General features: G+C 34.9%; 1 pseudogene; it reads right to left on the bottom strand.

Annotated features, from left to right (window-relative positions):
* Positions 1–105: 105 nt before the first annotated feature.
* LOC120185378 lies at positions 106–25,979 on the bottom strand (annotated as a pseudogene).

The following is a 25,979-nucleotide window of genomic DNA, read 5'->3' as shown; positions in this document are numbered from 1 at the left end:
TCTATCGATAATATTGTATGCCTCGAACCAAACTACCCCTAATTCTTTTATTTGGTTAGAATCATGGCTTAAAGGTTCATAAAATAATTTATCGTAATTGTGGAGTTAAATCAAAGTAGTCAAGGACCGAATGTCTTGAATCAATAACTCCAGGTTCCGATAATAAGAACCACCTTCTTCAACACTCTTCCGAGCTTGCTCAGCAACCCCATCCATAACCTTCATGATTTCATCTCCCTTTACTTCCATCAAATTCCTCACCAACTTCTCCACTTTTATTTCACATCTGTCTTTCATCTCGAAACCCACCCTCCAAACCTCACTCACGAACCTGCTGTTCACTTGTTGGTCCGCTATTACAGGCCAACAAATCATCGGCACTCCGGCATGTGTACTTTCCAAGATCGAGTTCTATCCGCCGTGAGTCAAGAACCCTCCTACGGCTAGGTGAGTCAACACCTGCTCTTGAGGTGCCCAACTCACTATCATTCCCTTACAGGGGCGGACTCAGGGGTTGTCAGGGGTAGTCCGGACAACCCCTTAAATTGTGAGGAACATTGATCAAATGATATTATTTTAGTATTTTTATATATATATTTTATGATTTTTAAGTAGAATCTCTATATTTCAGATAAATTCTTATAGGAAAAAAAATTTTATACAACAAAATTGTCTACTTAATGTTAATTTTTTCTAATTTTTTTTAATTAATACAAGTGTCACCTTTAATATTGTGCAACCCCTAAAAAATTTATAAGAATTTTTTTGTGCAACCCCGAATTTTTATCCTGGGTCCGCCCTGTTCCCTTAGCTTTGGTCCTTTCTTGAAGGTCCATCAAGAGTTGACCTGAATTACCACTACTGTCTTCTCCGATGATTAAGTCGTGTCGTATGACCAACAGAAATGATTTCCCCTTGTTGACCAAGCCATGCAAGAACTCGAGTATTTGTTCATGAGTCAAGCTCGCTATGCTCCCAAAGCTGGCGAAGGCGACTGATTTCGATGGTTGGGGATGGAGCCAAGTGATGCAATCTTTATCCTCTTTCCACAGAATACTTGTTGATGATGATGCTAAAGGGGATGGGTAGTCGTTGACGTTGAGACGGACTTTTAAGAGAGCATGCAAAGGGCCAATTGTGTAGATTTTGGGGAACAAAGAGGTGAGTTTAGAAATAACGGGAGCTTCGAGTTCATTGAAGGTATCTAGTATTAGAGCAGATGCTCGCAGCATGGCCGTGGTCTCGTTGATGAAGAATTCAAGCATTCGATCCTGAGCTCTCTCAACCCTGCAAATAGTACAATGAATCGGTCGATTCGGTTTCAGACAATAGACCAATCGGACTTCCATTAATCTAATTAATTGCATTCCGTTAACCAAATCAAAGTTTACTATGAATTCATCAATGTAACTGAAATAATATGATCGGTTCTTGTTTACTTAACGTCCGTACCTGTAAATTCCTGGAAGATCTCGACGCCTTAAAACATTCTCTAAGCCTGGAATGCAAGTCACCGGCTTGTCCATGTCTTTACCTGCAAATTATATATGATTAAAAGAAGCAAAAACTATATCGTCAAGGATTAAAAGTCAACAAGGCTTAAGCTAACCTTGCAGTGGAAATTCCCCTTCCTCAATGAGTTTGGACAAATAAAAGTAAGTCCAGGTGCAGCAAGCACTGTACCTGCGGAACGCTAAAACAGGGACCCGAATTCTTCACCAGCAGTTACGACGGACGAAGACATTATCCCATCTGCTATGTTGCAGGTGGTGGTTGTGCGACTAAGATCAGAAACCAACAGCTGACGGAGTTTAGTGACGATGGAAGATCTCACAGATGGGAAAATATCTAAGAAGTTGCGTGGATGGAGTGGGGGGAGATCGTCGGGGGCGGACAAGAAGTGGAAGTTAGGAAAGCGGCGGTAGAAGGCGGCGGTGTCGATCGAAGTAGGAGACGGTGGTGGATGTGATGGCTGTTGATTAAAGTGACTTGGAAACCGGCATGGCTGAGAAGCTCTGCGAATTTGACCATGGGTTTGATGTGGCTCAGCGCCGGGAAGGGCAAGAAAATACTACATGGGTTGATTCAGGTTTTAGATTCTCCATTTTTCATTTTTGCCTTTGATCCTCTACTTTTGCACCCTTATAGAAAATTGATTCGTCCTAGTCGTCTAATTATTTTTTAAAATTACATCTAACATTTAGTTTTAATTTTATTTTGATAATCGACTCGAAAAACTCGTGAACAACTATAAAATATAATATATTAATATTTTATTTTTAAAAATTAAATTATTAATACTATTAACATTTATGTGTTGATTTTTTTAAATGCAGTATAAAGTTTTCATGTATTTAAGGTTCAGATTCGAGTTTGAGATTGAGCTTCAATCGAATTAAGTTTAAGATTTTTTTTATTTCAAGCCTATACGAGCTTCAATTCATGGTTTTGAGTTCGATTCGAGCTAGAAAAATTTAGGCTCGCGAGTTTTCGAGTCAAGTTAAGCTCTATTTTAGAGTTTTTTGAGTCGAGCCGAGCTCATTAATACTTGAGCTCGACTCAGCTCATTTACAGTCCTACCCATCATTAAAAAATAACGATGATGTTGATATGTTTCCATTACGTAATATCATGTTATAACCCCCTCAGACCGATGCGGGTAACCCAATCCGATCTGGAGTGTCACATTAGGGCCACCGAAACGACCCACTGTAAAAATAGCGAAAAATTTAAAACTTTTATTAAAACATGTAACTTATAAAATGATTTATCAGTATGCAGAAATAAAACAAATTTTTAAACTCGTATATAAAACAAAATACAATTACATGCCCCCTAATCACATGTACCATACTCTGCAAGCAACGCCGGAATAACTCATTTACTGATTTCGATAGATACACTAGTACGATTCTTTTAACCTGAAAAGGTGAGTAACAGGGTGAGTTTTGGAAAGCTCAGTAATACAGAACTACCAGATGATGCTGAAAAATGTGCAGATACAGATAAACATATATTTCCTTATCGGTTTAGACATATACTGTAACACCCTAATTTAGGGGCTAAATTTTAGTAATTTTAAAGTATTGGATTTAATTGGTATTTTTGGAAGAGATTGAGGATTAAATTGTAAAATTTCAAAGTTGGCAGACCATTTTATAAAGTGCAGGAAATTTAGTGACTTAGTCATAAATTTAACCATTTTTCATATATGTTGAAAATATATATCATTTCCCCATCAGTTTCTGTAGAAAATTTTCCTAGTTTCCCTCCCCCTTCAACCCTCATTTCTTCTTCGATCTACTCACCGTCCGACCTCCGTTTGACGAACCAAAACCACCATTGTGTTTGTTGTCGACCGATGAACAAAAAACCTCAAACCTTTCATCGTGAATCATCGTCGTTCGTCGTTAATTTCATTAGGAAGTATCGTCGGTTTTAACTCAATTTTCGTTGGTCTTTCGTAGATTCACGTCGATCCGGCCATCCGTTTTCAACACCTCCTGCACCATGGTGTTCCTTGCATCGTTCCGAGTCCACCGGTGATCTCCGTGTCTCCATCGTCGCTGACGCGTGGAGGGGTGAGAAAGTCAAATTTCGATGTTCCGGAATCGAGCTCTCCGCCGTTCAAAATTGTGAACCGAGCTTGGTAAGTTTCCAAATTGCCTGAAAATAATTTAGGAATTTTTTCGGGAATTATTTTACACTCCACGACGCCGCACGCGCCGTCCCTTGCGCGTGGGAAAGTCCTAGCCACATGGTGATATTTGTGTAAAAAAAACTCAGGTGCTAGTTTTGTAAATATTTTTAGAATGGTGCCTAATTTGTAATGAATTTTTATTAAGGTGATTTTTGTGTAAAATTGTTGATCGTCGTTGACTGTTGACGGTTGACTTTGATCGAAAAAGTTAAAATTTTTGAAAAGTCATATTTTATGATCAACGTCTTGAATCTATTTTTGGGGTTCGTTTCACCAAATTCAAACCCGGTAAGTTGTTTTTCACTGATTTATCATCCGATTCGATATATTTGTCAGAATTAAACCCCGTTTCTTATGAAATTTCTATTGTTATGTATTTGAGGAATTATTGGAATTTGAATTAAAGAGTGAGGGTGTTCGAATGAAATTTTTATGGTCGATCAGTATGGCATGAAAATCAAGGTAATACATTACTACCTCTTATGCTTTATAGAACATGATGGAATGAAAAAATGCATGGATGTATATGATTGGATTGTTATGCCTGTTTGTTTATGGATGGACTTGAATCGAATACGAATTAAGTGATAAATTATGAGAATACTTCGAATAGGTAAAATTACGAAATACTCTTATGTTGTAGTAAGGATAAGAATTGACCCTGTAAGTTGGATAAGAAGTTTGTAAAGACAAATTGATATGATGAAAACTATTTATGTGTATGAAAAATACTAGTTTTGCTTAGGAAATCTGGATAACTGATTTCTAAACCCAAGATGGCTTGTACAAGATACTAGAAGTTGATAAGGAATAATTTAAAGTTTAGAGATTATCCGGGAAAGCGATTAACCCTAGAATCTCTAAATTATAATTATCTTTGTTAAGAGTTTTAATACCAAAATTATATGGTTAAGAAATTACGAGATTACCCTTGAGAGGGAAAAATAGCCCGAATTGATCCTGAATGGAAAAGTACTCAAAAAGTCAAGCCTAAATCGATGAATTACTAATTTCAACATTAGGTTCACTCATTTATACAGAAAATTCTTGATAATCCATAAATCTCTGATTTATGAGTAAATACTTGAAGAATAAATTATTGAGGGTACACTTTGGTCAGAATTATTCAAAAGGACTAGAAAAGATGATACGTTTGAATTAATAATAATATTAGATAAAAGGAAATGATTGAAATAAACTGGATCTGTAAAATGACCAAAATACCTCTGTAATGGAAATGAATCAAGAATATCACCAAGCCTAGGAATGAATGCATATCCTCAAGCTTTGAAATGAATGGAAAAACATTGAGCACCGAAAGACCAAAATACCCTTATGGCCAAGAATAAGTAAATATTTTGGATTCATTAAGGAATTCAAATAAGTATGGATATGGCATTGCCTTAAACAGTTATGGAAAACACCTTATGCGGGTCAATCAACGATAATACTATATCAATACTTGAATGACATAGATACCACTTGAATGTGTGTTCGTTTTCTCAAGTTTGGATCGATGATAATTCTGTAAGTACTTAGCTCAACTCAACTCTACAGCGCATTCGGTACTAATAAGTGGATATTCGTTAGACAAATCAACCACGAAGACCATATTGAACTGAACGAAGTACTATATGTATCTGAAATTTAGAAATGTCCGAATTACTTTGGAAAACTCTGAAGTAACCGAGATAACTTGACTACTAAAGAAATTAAGTAATCTCTATGGCTGAGGATTTAATAAGTGATTTGGATGAGTCTGGGAACGCTAATGAACTTGTATAATGTATTGTCATTATGGTAACAAACCATAAATCAAATACGTCAGTATTTCTTGATACCGTTGAAACATGGAAATGAAATAGAGACTATTGGAGGATATATTCAGCGATGATTCTGGAGATGATCTATATATATGCATTATGGTATTAAAGAGTTAATGCCATATAAGGACAATGAATTGAGCAGTCGATAAACATCAGTTCTGGGAGTTGTTTGATAATTTGATCAATTAATATAAATGGTAAATGTCCTGAATCTTCATTTTTTCTTTATCAACTCAAATAACTTCAAGCGTTCTTGAACACTTTCCTGATGCACATGAAAACATAGTGGGATTCTAAGTATCAACTTTAAGTGTCCGATTAGATCGGATAGTAATCGATTCTCTCTAATAGAACCTCGTTCATATAATCAGATTAAATTACATAAGCTTCATGTTATCCATACTGATAACTATAAAATGCCTCTGAAAAATACTTGGATACTTTAGTGTGTTCCACATGTACTACATGACAGTTTTATATGTTTTGAAATGAGTTTTAACAAAATTATTGGTTTACTGGTTTATGAACTATGGCAACATGGTATGTGATATCTGATTACGGTTGTCATCGAAAACTATGAATTGTTATTGATTTAAGGACCATGAAATATATTGGTTACTTATGGAAATGTTTTATTGGGATATTATATTGGTAGACTGGAGATACAACTCTGATCAAACTGGAAATTTCTTACGAACCTAAGGTGATCCTTAGGTAGGCTCTCAGCCCCAAGGCACTCCCTTAGGTTAATCATTGGCATACTTATGGTGTACTGGTGGAAATTAGTTATACAATTTATTTCATTATTACGATTATGGCACATTACTAAATAACGGTTCAGGTATTGCGTTTTATGGCTAAAACTGATTTCTACCGGATTTTTATATGGATAGGATTTTGGAGTATGGAGGCACATCCCTGATCCAGCTGATAAGACCTTACGGACCTAATGATACCCTTGGGTAGGCCCATAGGCCCCAAGGCATATCTTAGGTTGGCTCCCTTTGTTGTGTGCTTACGGTAAGCCCTACGGACGTAGTTCTGGGGAACTGCATGATGGAGTTTGGATGGAGGGTTCAATCATGGTTTTAAAATATTTATATCTTTTCAATGGTTTTGATTGGAACACACTAGACATCCTATTCGATCTTCTGAAAATGTGATACTATGAAATGTTTCTTATGAACTGAGATTCATGGTTTCTACTTGATGAACTACCAATGGTACCCCAGATTATTCCGATAATTGATATACATCTGATTGGTAAGGAAATTATATGGCTTTCTATTTATCTACATGTTATGTAGCATCATTGGTAGTTCTGTATTACTGAGATTTTCGAAGCTCACTTTGTTATTCACCATTGTAGGTTAAAAGAATTGTACCAGTGCAACTATCGATTTCAGTAAGGGTGTTCTTCCAGTGTTGCTTTCAGAGGATGGTACATGTGATTAGGGGGCATGTAGATTGTATTTTGTTTTATATTTGAGTTTGAAAAATCTGTTTTATTTCTGAATAATAATAAATAATTTTATGATTTTACAGGTTTTAAGAAAAATTTTAAAGTTTCCGCTATTTTTACGGTGGGTCGCTCCGGTGGCCCTAATGTGACACTCCAGATCGGATCGGGCTACCTAATCGGTCTAAAGGGGTTACATTTAATGGTATCAGAGCTTTGGTTTGAGTCAAAATTTTCATGATAGACCGGTCAGTCAAAGTTAAAAAAGATGTATGATCAGTACATGCCCTAGACTACAATCGTACCTCTCTAGCCGGAACTCCAAGGCTGAGTCCCTATATGTAACGAGCAAACCTAAGTTTTTATCTGTTAAGGCTCTACCTTTGCATAAAGGAATACCAGTAACGTTTGTCTAAATTCTGTAAAGTACCACACGAGCCATGTAAAAGTTACTCATCTGAGAATTTCTGACCCGACTCCGGAAATGAAATTGGGATATGCTATCGCTCTATGAGCATATTCTCGTAACCTAGGTTGAATTGATTCTACAAGGATAAATCCGTTTTGATTCTTTTATTGGAATGAGGAAGAGTTCTGAAGAAAATGTATACTCAACTGGTTAAGGATTAATAGAGTATCAGTATTTTTGTAAAAGCTACGTGAAACTATGAAAGAACTGATGGAAGTTTCATTTCTGCATTTCAGTGATTGGAATAAATTTTGAGGATGAAATTCTTTTAAGGAGGGGAGAATTGTAACACCCCAATTTAGGGGCTAAATTTTAGTAATTTTAAAGTATTGGATTTAATTGGTATTTTGGAAGAAATTAAGGATTAAATTGTAAAATTTTAAAGTTGGCAGACCGTTTTATAAAGTGTAGAAATTCAGTGACTTGGTCCTGAATTTAACCATTTTTCATATATGTTGAAATATATATCATTTCCCGATCAGTTTCTGCAGAAAAGTTTCAGTTTCCCTCCCCTTTCAACCCTCATTTCTTCTTCGATTTACTCACCGTCCGACCTCCGTCTGACAACCAAACCACCATCGTGTTCATTGTCAACCGATAAAAACAAAAACCCTCAAACCTTTCATCGTGAATCATCTTCGTTCGTCGTTAATTTCAGTCGGAAATATTGTCAGTTTTAACTCAATTTTCATTGGTTTTTTGTCGATTCACGTCGATCCGGCCATCCATTTTTGACACCTCCTGCACCATTGTGTTCCTTGCATCGTTCCAAGTCCACCGGTGATCTCCGTGTCTCCGTCGTCATCGGTGCGTGGAGGGGTAAGAAAGTTAAAGTTTCGATGTTCCGAAATCGAGCTCTCCGCCGTTCAAAATTGTCAACTGAGCTTGGTAAGTGTTTCAAATTGCCTGAAAATAAATTTTAGGAATTTTTTCGGGAATTTTTTGACACTCCACGACGTCATACGCGGCCCATGCGCCGCCCCCTGCGCGTGGGAAAGTCCTAGCCGCAGGGTGATATTTGTGTTAAAAAACTCGGGTGCTAGTTTTGTAAATTTTTTAGAATGGTGCCTAATTTGTAATTAATTTCTGTTAGGGTGATGTTTGTGTAAAATCGTTGACAGTTGACTTTGACCGAAAAAGTCAAAATTTTCAAAATTCATATTTTATGTTTTTCGACGTTACGAATTCTTTTTGGGGTATGTTTCGCCAAATTCAAACTTGATAAGCTATTTTTCACTGATTTATCATCCGATTCGATCAGTTTGTCAGAATGAAGCCCCGTTTTTTATGAAATTTCTATTGTTATGTATTTGACGAATTATTGGAATTTGAATTAAAGATTGATAGCATTCGAATGGAATTTTTATGGTCGATCAGTATGGCACAAAATCGAGGTAATACATTACTACCTCTTTATGATTTATAGAACATGTTAAAAATGAAAAAATGCATGGATGTATATGATTGGACTGTTATGCCTGTTTGTTTATGATGGACTCGAATCGAATACAGTTTAAGTGATAAATTATGAGAATACTTCGATTAGGTAAAATTATGAAAATACCTTATGTTGTAGTAAGGATAAGAATTGACCCTGTAAGTTAGATAAGAAGTTTGTAAAGACATATTGATCTGATGAAACTATTGATATGTATGGAAAATACTAGTTTTGCTTAGGAAATATGGATAACTGATTTCTAAACCCAAGATGGCTTGTACAATATACTAGAAGTTGATAAGGAATAATTTAAAGTTTAGAGATTATCCGGGAAAGTGATTAACCCTATATCTCTAAATTATAATTATCTTTGTTAAGAGTTTTAATACTGAAATTATATGGTTAAGAAATTACGAGATTACCTTTGAGAGGAAAAATAGCCCGAATTAATCCTGAATGGAAAAGTACTCAAGAAGTCATGCCTAAATCGATGAATTACTAATTTCATCGTTAGGTTCACGCGTTTATACAGAAAATTCTTGATAATCTGTAAATCTCTGAGTTATGAGTAAATACTTGAAGAATAAATTATTGAGGGTGCACTTTGGTCAGAATTGTTCGAAAGGACTAGAAAAGATGATACGTTTGAATTAATAATAAGATTAGATGGAATGAAAGGATTGAAATACACTGGATCTGTAAAATGACCAAAATACCTCTGTAATGGAAATGACTCAAGAATATCACCAAGCCCAGGAATTAATGCATATCCTCAAGCTTTGAAATGAATGAAAAACATTAAACACCAAAAGGACCAAAATACCCTTATGGCCAAGAATAAGTAAATATTTTGGATTCATTAAGGAACTCAAATAAGTATGAATGTGGCATTGCCTTAAAAAGTTAGGGAAAACACCTTATGCGGGTCGATCAATGATAATACTATATCAGTACTTGAATGACATAGATACCACTTGAATGCGTGTTCGTCTTCTCAAGTTTGGATCGATGATAATTCTGTAAGTACTTAGCTCAGCTCAACTCTATAGCGTATTCGGTACTAAGAAGTGGATATTCGTTAGACAAATCAACCACGAAGACCATATTGAACTGAACGGAAGTACTATATGTATCCAAAATTTAGAAACGTCCGAATTACTTTGGAAAACTCTGAAGTAACCAAGATAACTTGAATGCTAAAGTAATTAAGTAATCTCTATGATTGATGATTAATAAGTGATTTTGATGAGTCTGGAACGCTAATGAACTTGCATAATGTATTTTTATTATGGTAACGAACGATAAATCAAATACGTCAGCATTTATTGATATCGTTGAAATGTGAAAATGAAATAGAGACTATTGGAGGATATATTCAGCGATGATTCTAGAGATGATCTATATATATGCATTTGGTATTAAAGAGTTAATGCCACATAAGGACAATGAATTGAACAATCGACAAGCATCATTTCTGGGAGTTGTTTGATAATTCGATTGATTAATATAAATGGTAAATGTCCTCAATCTTCATTTCTTCTTTATCAACTCAAATCACTCCAATTGTTCTTGAACGTTTTCCTGATGAACATAAAAACATAGTGGGATTCTAAGTATCAACTTTAAGTGTCTGATTAGATCAGATAGTAATCGATTCTCTCCAATAGAACCTCGTTCTTCTAATCCGATTAAATTGCATAAACTTCATGTTATCCATACTGATAACTATAAAAGCCTCTGAAAAATACTTGGATACTCTAGTGTGTTCCACATGTACTACATGGCAATTTTATATGTTTTGAAATGAGTTTTAACAAAATTATTGATTTACTGGTTTATGAACCATGGCAACATGGTATGTGATATCTGATTACGGTTGTCATCAAAAACTATGAATTGTTATTGATTTATGGACCATGAAATATACTGGTTACTTATGGAACTATTTTATTGGGATATTATATGGGTAGACTGGAGATACAGCTCTGATCAAGCTGGAAATTTATTACGGACCTAAGGTGATCCTTGGGTAGACTCTCAGGCCCCAAAGCACTCCCTTAGGTTAATCATTAGCCTACTTATGGTGTACAGGTGGAAATCAATTATATGATTTATTTCATTATTACGATTATGACATATTTCTGGATAATGGTCCAGGTATTGAGTTTTATGGCTAAAACCGATTTCTACCACTTTTTTATATGGATAGGATTCAGGAGTATGGAGGCACAGCCGTGATCCAGTTGATAAGACCTTACAGACCTAATGATACCCTTGGGTAGGCCCATAGGCCCCAAGGCATATCTTAGGTTAGCTCCCTTTGCTGTGTGCTTAGGGTAAGCCCTACGAACGCAGTTATGGGGAACTGCATAATGGAGTTTGGATGGAGGGTTCCATTATGGTTTTAAAAGATTTATATATTTTCAATGGTTTTGATTAGAACGTACTAGACAACCTATTCGATCTTCTAAAATGTGATATTATGAAATGTTTCTTATGATATGAGATTCATAGTTTCTACTTGATGAACTACCAGTGGTACCCCAGATTATTCCGATAATTGTATACATCTGATTCGATAAGGAAATTATATGGATTTCCAATTATCTACATGTCATGTAGCATCATCTGGTAGTTCTGTATTACTGAGCTTTTCGAAGTTCACTTTGTTATTCACAATTGCAGGTTAAAATAATTGTACCAGTGCAGCTATCGATTTCAGTAAGGGTGTTCTTTTGGCGTTGCTTTCAGAGGATGATATATGTGATTATGGGGCATGTAGATTGTATTTTATTTTATATCTGAGTTTAAAAAATATGTTTTATTTCTGAATAATAATAAATCATTTATGATTTTACAGGTTTTAAGAAAAGTTTTAAATTTTTCGCTATTTTTTATGGTGGGTCACTCCGGTGGCCTAATGTGACACTCTAGATTGGATCGGGCTACCCGCATCGGTCTGAGAGGATTACATCTACAGATCTTTATGAGTAGAGATCCTACGGATATTTCAGGTAGTAACAGATAATAAGCGTTTAATTCAGGGAAATATTTCAGATGTCTAGGTTCAGGAGATCAGAATAGGTTATCTAGTGTGTTCCCACAAACCAGTGAAAAGATATAGATCTTTTTAAAACATTGTTTTAAAATTCAAAAACCATAGTAATTCCCCCATCCGTCATGAACAAAATGTGTAGGTTCCCCAGATCCATACAACCCCGTCACGTCTAATAAGGCCCGGAGCACAAAGCCAAGGAGCCTGTAAATATTCTTTCTCAAACAATACCCCCAAATAAAACATGTTCCGTCTGTAAATGGATATATCAAAGTCAAAATATAATTCAGATCAAGTATCATATCAGAATCAGGTCAAGTATCGGATCAGAATCCAGGTCAAGTATCATATCAAAATCCATGTCATATATCATAATAGAATTCAAATAGGAAATTAGATAAAATATTCAAGTGATTAGGGAATACACCAGAGTTTACAGATATTATTTAGAGGTACTGGATAATCTTGGCAGGTAGAGAAACACGGATCTTCAATATACCGATATAATATTGAAATTTAGAATTACTATTGGAAGAGTTTAATAACTGACGGAATCATCAATTATTCAGAATGAACTTGAGTTGATAAGGAAGAAATAAGGTTCAAGACATTTACAGTCTATGTCGATCTATTGGATTATCAAAATAACTCAAGCTGAATAACTCCCAGAACTAATTACTGTTGACCGGTTCATTCTTTATCCTTCAAATATTTACTCTTTAATAACAACAACTAATGTCATAAATCAACTTTGGAGTCGTCGCTGAATGGGTCTTCCAAGGGTCTTTTTTTCATTTCCACACTTCAACGATATCATGAAATGCTGACGTACTTGATTTTTGGTTCATAACCCATATTAATTGTACACTATGTAAACTCATCAGAGTATCCAGACTTATCCAAATCACTTACTAAATCCTCAGTCATTGAGGTTACCTAGTTCATTTAGTAGTCAAATTCATTCCAGTTACTTCGGAGTTTTTAAGATTAATTTAGACGTCTATGAATTTTGGATACATATTGTACTTTCGTTCAGTTCAGTTCGGTCTTCGTGGTTGATTTATCGAACAAATATTCAATTCTTAGTGTTGAATGCGATCTAGAGTTGAGTTGAGCTGAGCTGAATACTTCCAAAATTATCATCGAGCCAAACTTGAGTAGACGAACACTCATTCAAGTAATATCTCTGTAGATCATGTACTGACATATCATTAAGGTTGATCAACTCACTTAAGTTGTGTTCCATAACTTTTAAGGGTAGTACAACACCCATATTTACTTGGATTCCTTAATTAATCCAAAAATTTACTTAGTCTAGGCCATAAGGGTATTTTGGTGTTTAGTTTTATTCTATTCATTTTAGAGCTCGAGTATATCCAATCATTCCTGAGCTTGTTGATATTCTAGGGTCATTTCCATTCTAGGGGTATTCTGGTCATTTTACAGATCCAGTGTATTACAATCATTTTCTTCCATCCGATCTTATTATCAAATTAAAGCTTATCATTTATTTCAGTCATTTTGTACAATTTTGTCAAAAGAGCACTATCGATAAATTATTCTTAACTCGGAGATTTTCAAGTCCATTGCCTTCTCAGAAGTTACAATCAGGTTATCAGGAATTTTCTGTACAAAGACAGAATCTTAACATTTAAATCCGTAATTTATCGAGTTAAGTACGAATACTCAAAGTACTTTCTCATTCATAGTCAACTCGAACTATTTTTACCTTTCAAGGGCATTTTTGTAATTTCTTAACCCAAATAATTTCAGTATTAACTATTAACGAAAATAACTATAATTTAGAGATCCTATGGTTAATTCTTTTCCCAAACATTCTCTATCTCGAAATGATTCCTTAACAGACTTCTAGTATCTTGTATAAACCCTCTTGGGGTTAAAAATTGGTTATCGTAATTTCCTAAGCAAAACTAGTATTTCTTATGTGCATCAGTAGTTTCATCATATCAATATGTCTTTAAAAACCCCTTCTCCAACTTCCATGGCAAATCTTGTATTTTTACAACATAAGGGTATTTTCATAATTTTACCCTACCGGAGTATTCTCATAATTTCCCATCCAAGTACCTTTGATGAAATAAATTATATGTTACAGATACAAGCAGATTCCTTTATCACTAAACACAGAACTTGTAATTTTAATTCTAACAATCCCTCAATTTTATAAAAGTCATCTGAACCATAATCAGTTACCAAATTTTTATCGTATTCGGATTGAGTGTAGAAATTAATTAACTACACATATACGATCAATATTATCTTATTAATGTATTTACAAATATCAACATATTCCAATAAGCATAAAGAGGTAGTAAAGTATTACCTCGATTTTCGTGCCATACTTATTTAACCAAATAAATTCCATTCGAATGCCCTCGATCTTTAATTTAACTTCCAATAATTCCTCAAATGCATAACAATAAAAATTTCATAAAAAACGAGTCTTAATTCCGAAAAAAGGATCGAATCAGATGATAAATCAGTGAAAAACTGCTTACAAGGATTGAATTTGGCGAAACGGACTCCAAAAATAGATTCAAGACTTTGAAAAACGACAAGATAGGCCATACCCAAAAAAAGTCAACGGCCATTCAATGGCCAGTCAAAGTTCAGGTCAACGGTGGTCAACGCCGGTCAACGGATCGGGTCGGACTGGTCAAACCAATTTTTTTTCTGTTTACCTGCGTAGAATCATCCCCACACGAAGGGGGCAGCACGTGGGGCGTGTGTGGCGTCCTCGGTGCCCCTAAAAATCCTAGAAAATTTTCTAAAAATTATTTTATGCAGTTTAAGACACTTACCAAGCTCGGTTCACAATATTGAATGGTGTAGAGCTCGATTCTGAAACGTTAGAAACTTTGACTTTCTCACCCGTCCACGCGCCAGGAACGACGGAGACACGGAGGTCACCGGTGGACTCGAAATGATGCAAGGAACATGATGGTGTGAGAGGTGTCGAAAACGGATGACCGTATCGACGAAAAACCAATGAAAATATATTTAAAACCGCGATACTTCTGACTGAAATTAACGGCGAACGACACCGATTCATAACAAAAGGTTTGAGGGTTTTTGTTCATCGGTCGACAACAAACATGATGGTGGTTTCGGTTCGTCAAACGGAGGTCAGACGGTGAGTAAATTAGAGATTAAAGGAGGGTCAACGAGGTAGGGAAATGGGGATAATCTGTAGAAACTCATGGGAAATAGGGTTTATAATTCATCCTATAAAAATAGGTAAACCATGAGTTTAGTCACTGAATATTCTGCACTTCTTAAAATGATAATCATTTTTGCGATTTTACAATTTAATCCTCAATTTCTTCCAAAATACCAATTAAATTCACCACTTTATAATTTCTAAAATTTTAGCCCCTAAATTGGGGTGTTACAATTCTCCCATCCTTAAAAGAATTTCGTCCTCGAAATTCATTCATGTCACATAATTGCATAAATAAACTTCCATCACTTCTTTCATATCTTTAAGTAGCTTTTATAGAAATATGGATCATCCACTAATCTTTAACTAACCGAGTATAGATTTTTATCATAACTTTTCCTCATTTCAATAAAAGAATCCGAACGAAAATTTCCTTGAGGAATCAATTCAGTCTTGGTTACGAGAAAGACTCATAAAGCAGTAGCATATCCCAATTTCATTTCCGGAGTTGGGTCAGAATTTCTCAGATGAGTAACTCTCACATGGCTCGTGCGGTACTTTACAGAATTTAGACAGACGTTATTGTTATTCCTTTATAAAACGATAGAATCCTAACGATGAAAACTTAGGTTTGCTCATTTCAGATAAGGACTCAACCTTAGAGTTCGGCTAAGAGAAGTATGATTGTAGTCTAGGGGCATGTACTAATCAGACATCTTTTTGAAATTCGACTGACCGGTCTATCCTGAAAAATTTGACTCAACCATAGCTCTGATACCACTAAATTGTAACCTCTCAGACTGATGTGGGTAACCCGATTTGATATGGAGTGTCACATTAGGGCCACCGAATGACCCACTGTAAAAATAGCGAAATATTTAACTTTTATAAAAATATTTAACTTATAAAATGGTTTATCAGTATGCAAAAATAAAACAGATTTTCATACTCGTATATAAAACAAAATACAATTACATGCCCCCTAATCACATGTACCATACTCTGCAAGAAACGCCGGAAGAACTCCTTACTGATGTCGATAGATGCACTGGTACGATTCTTTTAACCTGAAAATGTGAGTAACAGGGTGAGCTTTGGAAAGATCAGTAATACAGAACTACCAGATGATGCTAAAAAATATGCAGATACAAATAACATACATTTCCTTATCGGTTCAGACATCTACATATCATTATGCTGAGCAGAGATCCTACGGATATTTCAGGTAGTAACAGATAGTAAGCTTTTAGTTCAGGGAAATATTTCAGTTGTCTAGGTTTAGGAGATCAGAATAGGTTATGTAGTGTGTTCCAACAAAAACAATGAAAATATACATATATTTTTAAAACATATTTTTAAAATTCAAAAACCATAGTAATTCCCCCATCCGTCACGAACAAAATGTGTAGGTTCCCCAGAACCATACAACCCCGTCACGTCCAGTAAGGCCCTAAGCACAAAGCCGATGAGCCTACAAATATTCTTCCTCCAAAAATACCCCCAAATAAAACATGTTCCGTCCGTAAATGGATATATCAAAATCAAAACATAATTCAGGTCAAGTATCATATCAGAATTCATGTCAAGTATCGATTAAAATCCAGGTCAAGTATCAGATCAGAATCCATGTCAGGAATCACAACAGAATTCAAATCGAAATCAGATAAAATATTCAAGTGATTAGAGAACACACCAGAGTTTACATATATTATTTAGAGGTATTGGATAATCTTGGCAGGCAGCGAAACACGGATCTTCGGTATACTGATAGAATATAGGAATTTAGAATCACTATTGGAAGAGTTCAATAACTGATGGAATCATCAATTATTCAGAATGAGACTTCAGCTGATATAGAAGAAATGAAGGTTTAAGACATTTACAGTCTCTGTCGATCTATCAGAATATCAAAATAACTCAACCTAAACAACTCCCAGAACTAATGCCTGTTGACCGGTTCATTCTTCGTCTTTCAAATATTTACTCATTAATAACAACAATTAATGTCCATAAATCATCTTTGGAGTCATCGCTGAATGGGTCTTCCAAGGGTCTTTATTTCATTTACATACTTCAACGATATCATGAAATGCTGACGTAATTGATTTTTGGATCATAACCCATAGTAATTGTACACTATGTAAACTCATCAGAATTTCAAGACTTATCCACATCACTTACTAAATCCTCAGTCATTGACGTTACTTAGTTCATTTAGCAGTCAAATCCATTACAGTTACTTTAGAGTTTTTCAGATTAATTTGGACGTCTCTGAATTTTGGATACGTATTGTACTTTCGTTCAGTTCAGTCTTCGTGGTTGATTTGTCGAACAAATATCCAATTCTTAGTGCTGAATGCGATCTAGAGTTGAGCTGAGCTGAATACATCCAAAATTATCATCGAGCCAAACTTGAGTAGACTAACACTCATTAAAGTAATGTCTGTGCAGATCAGGTACTGACATATCATTAAGGTTGATCAACTCACTTAAGTTGTGTTCCATAACTTTTTATGGTAGTACAACACCCATATTTACTTGGATTCCTTAATTAATCCAAAACATTTACTTAGTCTAGGTTATAAGGGTATTTTGGTCATTTTGGTGTTTAGTTTTATTCCATTTATTTCAGAGCTCGAGGATATCTAATCATTCCTAAGCTTGTTGATATATTTGGGTCATTTCCATTCTAGGGGTATTCTGGTCATTTTACAGATCCAGTGTATTCCAATCATTTCCTTCTGTCCGATCTTATTATCGAATTTAAACTTATCATTTATTTCAGTCATTTCTTACAATTCTTTCAAAAAAGCACTATCGATAAATTATTCTTAACTCGAAGATTTTTAGGTCTATTGCTTTCTTAGAAGTTACAATCAGGTTAAAAGGAATTTTCTGTACAAAGACAGAATCTTAACATTTAAATATGTAATTTATCGAGTTAAGTACGAATCCTCAAAGTATTTTCTTATTCAGGGTTAACTCAGACTATTTTTACATTTCAAGGGCATTTTCATAAATTCTTAACCCAAATAATTTGGGTATTAACTCTTAACGAAAATAACTCTAATATAGAGATCCTATGGTTAATTGTTTTCCCAAACATTCTCTGATCTCGAAATGATTCCTTAACAGACTTCTAGTATCTTGCATAAACCCTCTTGGGGTTAAAAACCGGTTATCCAAATTTCCTAAGCAAAACTAGTATTTCTTATGTACATCAGTAGTTTCATCAGATCAATATGTCTTTAAAAACCCCTTATCCAACTTTCATGGTCAAATCTTGTCTTTTTACAACATAAGGGTATTTTCATAATTTTACCCTACCGGAGCATTCTCATAATTTCTCATCCAAGTACCTTTGATGAAATAAATTATATTTTACAGATCCAAGTTGATTCCTTTATCAATAAACAGAGAACTGATTATATTTTACGATGAAATGAACACGATGGTGTGGGAGGAATCGAAAACGGATAGTCGGATCGACGTGAATCGACGGAAAACCTATGAAAATTTATTTAAAACCGACAATACTTCTGACTAAAATTAACGACGAACGACTACGATTCATGACGAAAGGTTTAAGGATTTTTGTTCATCGATCGACAATGAACACGATGGTGGTTTCAGTTCGTCAAACAGAGGCCGGACGGTGAGTAGATCGGAGATCAAAGGAGGGTCAATAAGGGAGGGAAATGGGGGATAATCTATAGAAACTCATGGGAAATGGGGTTTATAATTCATCTTATAAAAAGTGAGAAAACCATGAGAGTCACTGAATGTTTTGCACTTCTTAAAATGGTAATCAATTTTTGCGATTTTACAATTTAATCCTCAATTTCTTCCAAAATACCAATTAAATTCACCATTTTATAATTTCTAAAATTTTAGCCCCTAAATTGGGGTATTACAATTCTCCCATCCTTAAAAGAATTTCTTCCTCAAAATTCATTCATGTCACATAATTGCATAAATAAAACTTACATCAGTTCTTTCATATCTTCAAGTAGCTTTTATAGAAATACGCGTCCTCCACTAATTCTTAACTAGCTGAGTATACATTCTTATCAGAATTTTTCCTCATTTCAATCAAAGAATCCAAACGAAAATTTCCTTGAGGAATCAATTCAGTATTGGTTATGAGAATAGGCTCATAGAGCAGTGGCATATCCCAATTTTATTTCCGGAGTCGGGTCAGAATTTCTCAGATGAGTAACTCTCACATGGCTCGTGTGGTACTTTACATAATTTAGACAGACGTTACTGTTATTCCTTTATAAAACATATTTTTAAAATTCAAAAACCATAGTAATTCCCCCATCCATCATGAACAACATATGTAGGTTCCCCAGAACCATACAACCCCGTCACGTCCAATAAGGCCCTAACCACAAAGTTGAGGAGCCTGCAAATATTCTTCCTCCAACAATACCCCCAAATAAAACATGTTACATCTGTAAACGGATATATCAAAATCAAAACATAATACAAGTCAAGTATCAGATCAGAATTCATGTCAAGTATCGGATCATAATCCAGGTCAAGTATCAGATTAGAATCCATGTCAGGTATCATAACCTAATTCAAATCGAAAATTAGATAAAATATTCAACTGATTACGGAACACACCAGAGTTTACAAATATTAATTAGAGGTACTGGATAATCTTGGTAGGTAGAGAAACACAGATCTTTACAGATATTCAACTGATTAGCCAAACTTGAGTAGACGAACACTCATTAAAGTAATACCTGTGCAGATAAAGTACTGACATATCATTAAGGTTGATCAACTCACTTAAGTTGTGTTCCATAACTTTTTATGGTAGTACAACACCCATATTTACTTGGATTCCTTAATTAATTCAAAACATTTACTTAGTCTAGGCCATAAGGGTATTTTGGTCATTTTGGTGTTTAGTTTTATTCCATTCATTTCAGAGCTCGAGGATATCCAATCATTCATGAGCTTGTTGATATGCTTGGGTCATTTCCATTCTAGGGGTATTCTGGTCATTTTACAGATCCAGTGTATTACAATCATTTCCTTCCGTCCGATCTTATTATCGAATTTAAACTTATCATTTATTTCAGTCATTTCGTACAATTCTGTCAAAAGAGCACTATAGATAAATTATTCTTAACTCAGAGATTTTCAGGTCTATTGCCTTCTCAGAAGTTACAATCAGGTTATCTGGAATTTTCTGTACAAAGATAGAATCTTAACATTTAAATCTGTAATTTATCGAGTTAAGTATGAATCCTCAAAGTACTTTCTCATTCAGGGTTAACTCACACTATTTTTATCTTTCAAGGGCATTTTCATAATATCTTAACCCAAATAATTTCGGTACTAACTTTTAACAAAAATAACTCTAATTTAGAGATCCTATGGTTAATTGTTTTCCCAAATATTCTCTGATCTCGAAATGATTCCTTAACAGGCTTCTAGTATCTTGCATAAACCCTATTGGGGTTAAAAATCGATTACCCAAATTTCCTAAGCAAAACTAGTATTTCTTATACACATCAGTAGTTTCATCAGATCAATATGTCTTTAAAAACCCCTTATCTATCTTCCATGGTCAAATAATGTCTTTTTACAACATAAGGGTATTTTTCATAATTTTACCCTACTAGAGTATTCTCATAATTTCTCATCCATGTACCTTTGATGAAATAAATTATATGTTACATATCCAAGGTGATTCCTTTATCACTAAACATAGAACTTGTAATTTTAATTCTAACAATCCCTCAATTTCTTATAGAAGTCATCTGAACCATAATCAGTTACCGAATTTTTATCGTATTCGGATCGAGTGTAGAAATTAATTAACTACACATATAAGATCAATATTATCTTATTCATGCATTTACCAATATCAACATATTCCAATAAGCATAAAGAGGTAGTAAAGTATTACCTCGATTTTTATGCCATACTGATCGATAAAATAAACTCCATTCGAATGCCCTCGATCTTTAATTCAACTTCCAATAATTCCTCAAATACATAACAATAAAAATTTCATAAAAAATAAGGCTTACTGAAAAACAGAACGAATCGGATGATAAATCACCAAAAAATAGTTTAACGGGTTCGAATTTGACGAAACGGACCCCAAAAACGGATTCAGGACATCAAAAAATGCCAGGATAAGTATACCCGGAAAAAGTCACCTATCATTCAATTGCCGGTCAATGCCGATCAAAGTTCTTGTCAACAGTGGTCAACGCCGGTCAACGGTCACACTGGTCAACGGGTCGGGTCGGCCAGTCGGGTCTGATCGAGTCGGGTCAGACCTGTCAAACCGGTTGTTTCGGGTCAGACCTGTCAAACCGGTTGTTTTCTTTTTTCTGTTTACCTGCGCAGAACCATCCCTACACGCAGGGGGCGGCGCGTGGGGCGTGTGGCGTCCTCGGAACCCCTAAAAATCACGAAACTTTTTCTAAAATTTATTTTATGCATTTTAAGACACTTACCAAGCTCGGTTCACAATTTTGAAAAGTGGAGAGCTTGATTTCGAAACGTTAGAAATTTTAACTTTCTCACCCCTCCACGTGTCGGCGACGACGGAGACACGGAGGTCACCGGTGGACTCAGAACGATGCAAGGAACACGATGGTGTGGGAGGTGCCGAAAACAGATGGCCGGATCGATAGAAAACCAACGAAAATTTATTTAAAACCGATGATACTTCCGACTGAAATTAACGACGAACAACTACGATTGATGATGAAAGGTTTAAGGGTTTTGTTCATCGGTCGACAACAAACACGATGGTGGTTTCGATTCGTCAAACGGAGGCCGGACGGTGAGTAGATCGGAGATCAAAGGAGGGTCAACAAGGGAGGGAAATGGGGGATAATCTATAGAAACTCACGGGAAATGGGGTTTATAATTCATCCTATAAAAAATGAGAAAACCATGAGTTTAGTCACAGAATGTTTTGAACTTCTTAAAATGGTAATCAATTTTTGCGATTTTACAATTTAATCCTCAATTTCTTCCAAAATACCAATTAAATTCACCACTTTATAATTTCTAAAATTTTAGCCCCTAAATTGGGGTGTTACAATTCTCTCATCCTTAAAAGAATTTCATCCTCGAAATCCATTCATCTCACATAATTGCATAAATAAAACTTACATCAGTTCTTTCATATCTTCAAGTAGCTTTATATATTATGAATCCTCCACTAATCCTTAACTAGCTGAGTATACATTCTTATCAGAACTTTTCCTCATTTCAATAAAAGAATCCGAACGAAAATTTCATTGAGGAATCAATTCAGTATTGGTTACGAGAATAGGCTCATAGAGCAGTAGCATATCCCAATTCATTTCCGGAGTCGGTCAGAATTTCTAAGATGAGTAACTCTCACATGGCTCGTGTGGTACTTTACAGAATTTAGACAAACGTTACTGTTATTCCTTTATAAAACGATAGAATCCTAACGTATGAAAACTTAGGTTTGCTCATTACAGATAAGGACTCAACCTTGGAGTTCCAGCTCAGAGAAGTATGATTGTAGTCTAGGGGCATGTACTGATTAGAAATCTTTTTGAAATTCGACCAACCAGTCTGTTTTGAAAATTTTGACTCAACCATAGCTCTGATACCACTAAATTGTAACCCCTCAGACTGAAGTGGGTAACCCGATCCGATCTGGAGTGTCACATTAGGGCCACCAGAATGACCCACTATAAAAATAGCGGAAAATTTAAAACTTTTGTTAAAACATGTAACTTATAAAATGATTTATTAGTATGGAGAAATAAAATAGATTTTCAAACTCGTATATAAAATAAAATACAATTATATGCCCCCTAATCACATGTACCACACTCTGCAAGAACGCCAGAAAAACTCCTTTACTGATATCGATATATGTACTGGTATGATTCTTTTAACCTAAAAAGGTGAGTAACAGGGTGAGCTTTGGAAAGCTCATAATACAGAACTACCAGATGATGCTGAAAAACGTGCAGATACAGATAAACATATATTTACTTATCGGTTCAGACATCTACATATCTTTATACTGAGTAGAGATCCTATGGATATTTCAGGTAGTAACAGATAGTAACATTTAGTTCAGGGAAATATTTCAGATGTCTAGCTTCAAGAGATCAGAATAGGTTATCTAGTGTGTTCCCACAAAACCAGTGAAAGATACAAATCTTTTTAAAACATATTTTTAATTTTCAAAAACCATAGTAATTCCCCTATCCGTCACGAACAAAATGTGTAGGTTCCCCAAAACCATACAACCCCGTCACGTCCAGTAAGGCCCTGAGCACAAAGCCGATGAGCCTACAAATATTCTTCCTCCAACAATACCCCCAAATAAAACATGTTTCGTTCGTAAACGGATATATCAAAATCAAAACATAATTCAGGTCAAGTATCATATCAGAATTCATGTCAAGTATCGGATTAAAATCCAGGTCAAGTATCAGATCAGAATCCATGTCAGGAATCACAACAAAATTCAAATCGAAAATCAGATAAAATATTCAAGTGATTAGAGAACACACCAGAGTTTACATATATTATTTAGAGGTATTGGATAATCTTGGCAGGCAGAGAAACATGGGTCTTCGGTATACCGATAGAATATTGGAATTTAGAATCACTATTGGAAGAGTTCAATAACTGACGGAATCATCAATTATTCAGAACGAGACTTGAGCTGATAAAGAAGAAATGAAGGTTTAAGACATTTACAATCTCTGTCGATCTATTGGATTATAGAAATAACTCAAGCTAAACAACTCCCAGAATTAATGCCTGTTGACCGGTTCATTCTTTGTCCTTCAGATATTTTCTCTTTAATAACAACAATTAATGTCCATAAATCATCCTTGGAGTCATCACTGAATGGGTCTTCCAAGGGTCTTTATTTCATTTCCACACTTCAACGATATCATGAAATGCTGACGTACTTGATTTTTGGTTTATAACCCATAATAATTTTACACTATGTAAACTCATCAGAGTTTCCAGACTTATTCAAATCACTTACTAAATCCTTAGTCATTGAGGTTACCTAGTTCATTTAGCAGTCAAATCCATTCCAGTTACTTCGTAGTTTTTCAGATTAATTTGGACGTCTCTGAATTTTGGATACATATTGTACTTCCGTTCAGTTCAGTTCAGTCTTCGTGGTTGATTTGTCGAACAAATATCCAATTCTTAGTGCTGAATGCGATATAGAGTTGAGCTGAGCTGAATACTTCCAAAATTATCATCGAGCCAAACTTGAGTAGACGAACACTCATTCAAGTAATATATGTGCATATCAGGTACTGACATATCATTAAGGTTGATCAACTCACTTAAGTTGTGTTCCATAACTTTTAAGGGTAATACAACACACATATTTACTTGGATTCCTTAATTAATCAAAAATATTTACTTAGTCTAGGCCATAAGGGTATTTTGGTCATTTTGGTGTTTAGCTTTATTCTATTCATTTCAGAGCTCGAGGATATCCAATCATTCCTTAGCTTGTTGATATTCTTGGGTCATTTCCATTCTAGGGGTATTATGGTCATTTTATAGATTCAGTGTATTATAATCATTTCTTTCCGTCCGATCTTATTATCGAATTTAAACTTATCATTTATTTCATTTATTTCGTACAATTTTGTCAAAAGAGCACTATCGATACATTATTCTTAACTAAGAGATTTTCAGGTTTATTGCCTTCGCAGAAGTTACAATCAGGTTATTAGGAATTTTCTGTACAAAGATAGAATCTTAACATTTAAATCTGTAATTTATCGAGTTAAGTACAAATCCTCAAAGTACTTTCTCATTCATGGTCAACTCGGACTATTTTTACCTTTCAAGGGCATTTTCGTAATTTTTTAACCCAAATAATTTCAGTATTAACTCTTAACGAAAATAACTCTAATTTAGAGATCCTATGGTTAATTACTTTCTCAAACATTCTCTGATCTCGAAATGATTCCTTTACATACTTCTAGTATCTTGCATAATCTCTCTTGGGGTTAAAAACGGTTATCTAAATTTCCTAAGCAAAACTAGTATTTCTTATGCACATCAGTAGTTTCATCATATCAATATGTCTTTAAAAACCCCTTATCCTACTTCCATGGTCAAATCTTGTCTTTTTACAACATAAGGGTATTTTTCATTTTACCCTATCGGAGTATTCTCATAATTTATCATCCAAGTGCCTTTGATGAAATAAATTATATGTTACAGATCCAAGCTGATTCCTTTATCACTAAACACAGAACTTGTAATTTTAATTCTAACAATCCCTCAATTTCTTATAAAAGTCATTTGAACCATAATCAGCTAGCAAATTTTTATCGTATTCGGATCGAGTGTAGAAATTAATTAACTACACATATGAGACCAATATTATCTTATTCATACATTTACCAATATCAACATATTCCAATAAGCATAAAGAAGTAGTAAAGTAGTATCTCGATTTCCTTGCCATACTGATCAACCAAATAAATTCCATTCGAATGCCCTCGATCTTTAATTCAACTTCCAATAATTCCTCAAATAAATATCAATAAAAATTTCATAAAAAACGAGGCTTAATTTCGAAAAACGGATCGAATCGGATGATAAATAAGTGAAAAATAGCTTATCGGGTTCGAATTTGATGAAACGGACTCCAAAAGCGGATTCATGACGTCAAAAAATGTCTGGATAGGTATACTCGAAAAAAGTCAACAGTCGTTCAATGGTCGGTCAACGCCGGTCAAAGTTTTGGTCAACGATGGTCAACGCTGGTCAACGGGTCAGGTCGGGTCGGTCAAACTGGCTTTTTTCTGTTTACCTGCGCAGAACCAT

Source organism: Hibiscus syriacus, unplaced genomic scaffold (genome assembly GCF_006381635.1).
Source record: "Hibiscus syriacus cultivar Baekdansim isolate YM2019G1 unplaced genomic scaffold, ASM638163v2 tig00113123_pilon, whole genome shotgun sequence".
NCBI classification, from domain to species: Eukaryota; Viridiplantae; Streptophyta; class Magnoliopsida; order Malvales; family Malvaceae; genus Hibiscus; species Hibiscus syriacus.
The sequence above is the reverse complement of the archived record's forward strand: the minus strand, read 5'-3'. Positions and strand labels throughout refer to the sequence as shown.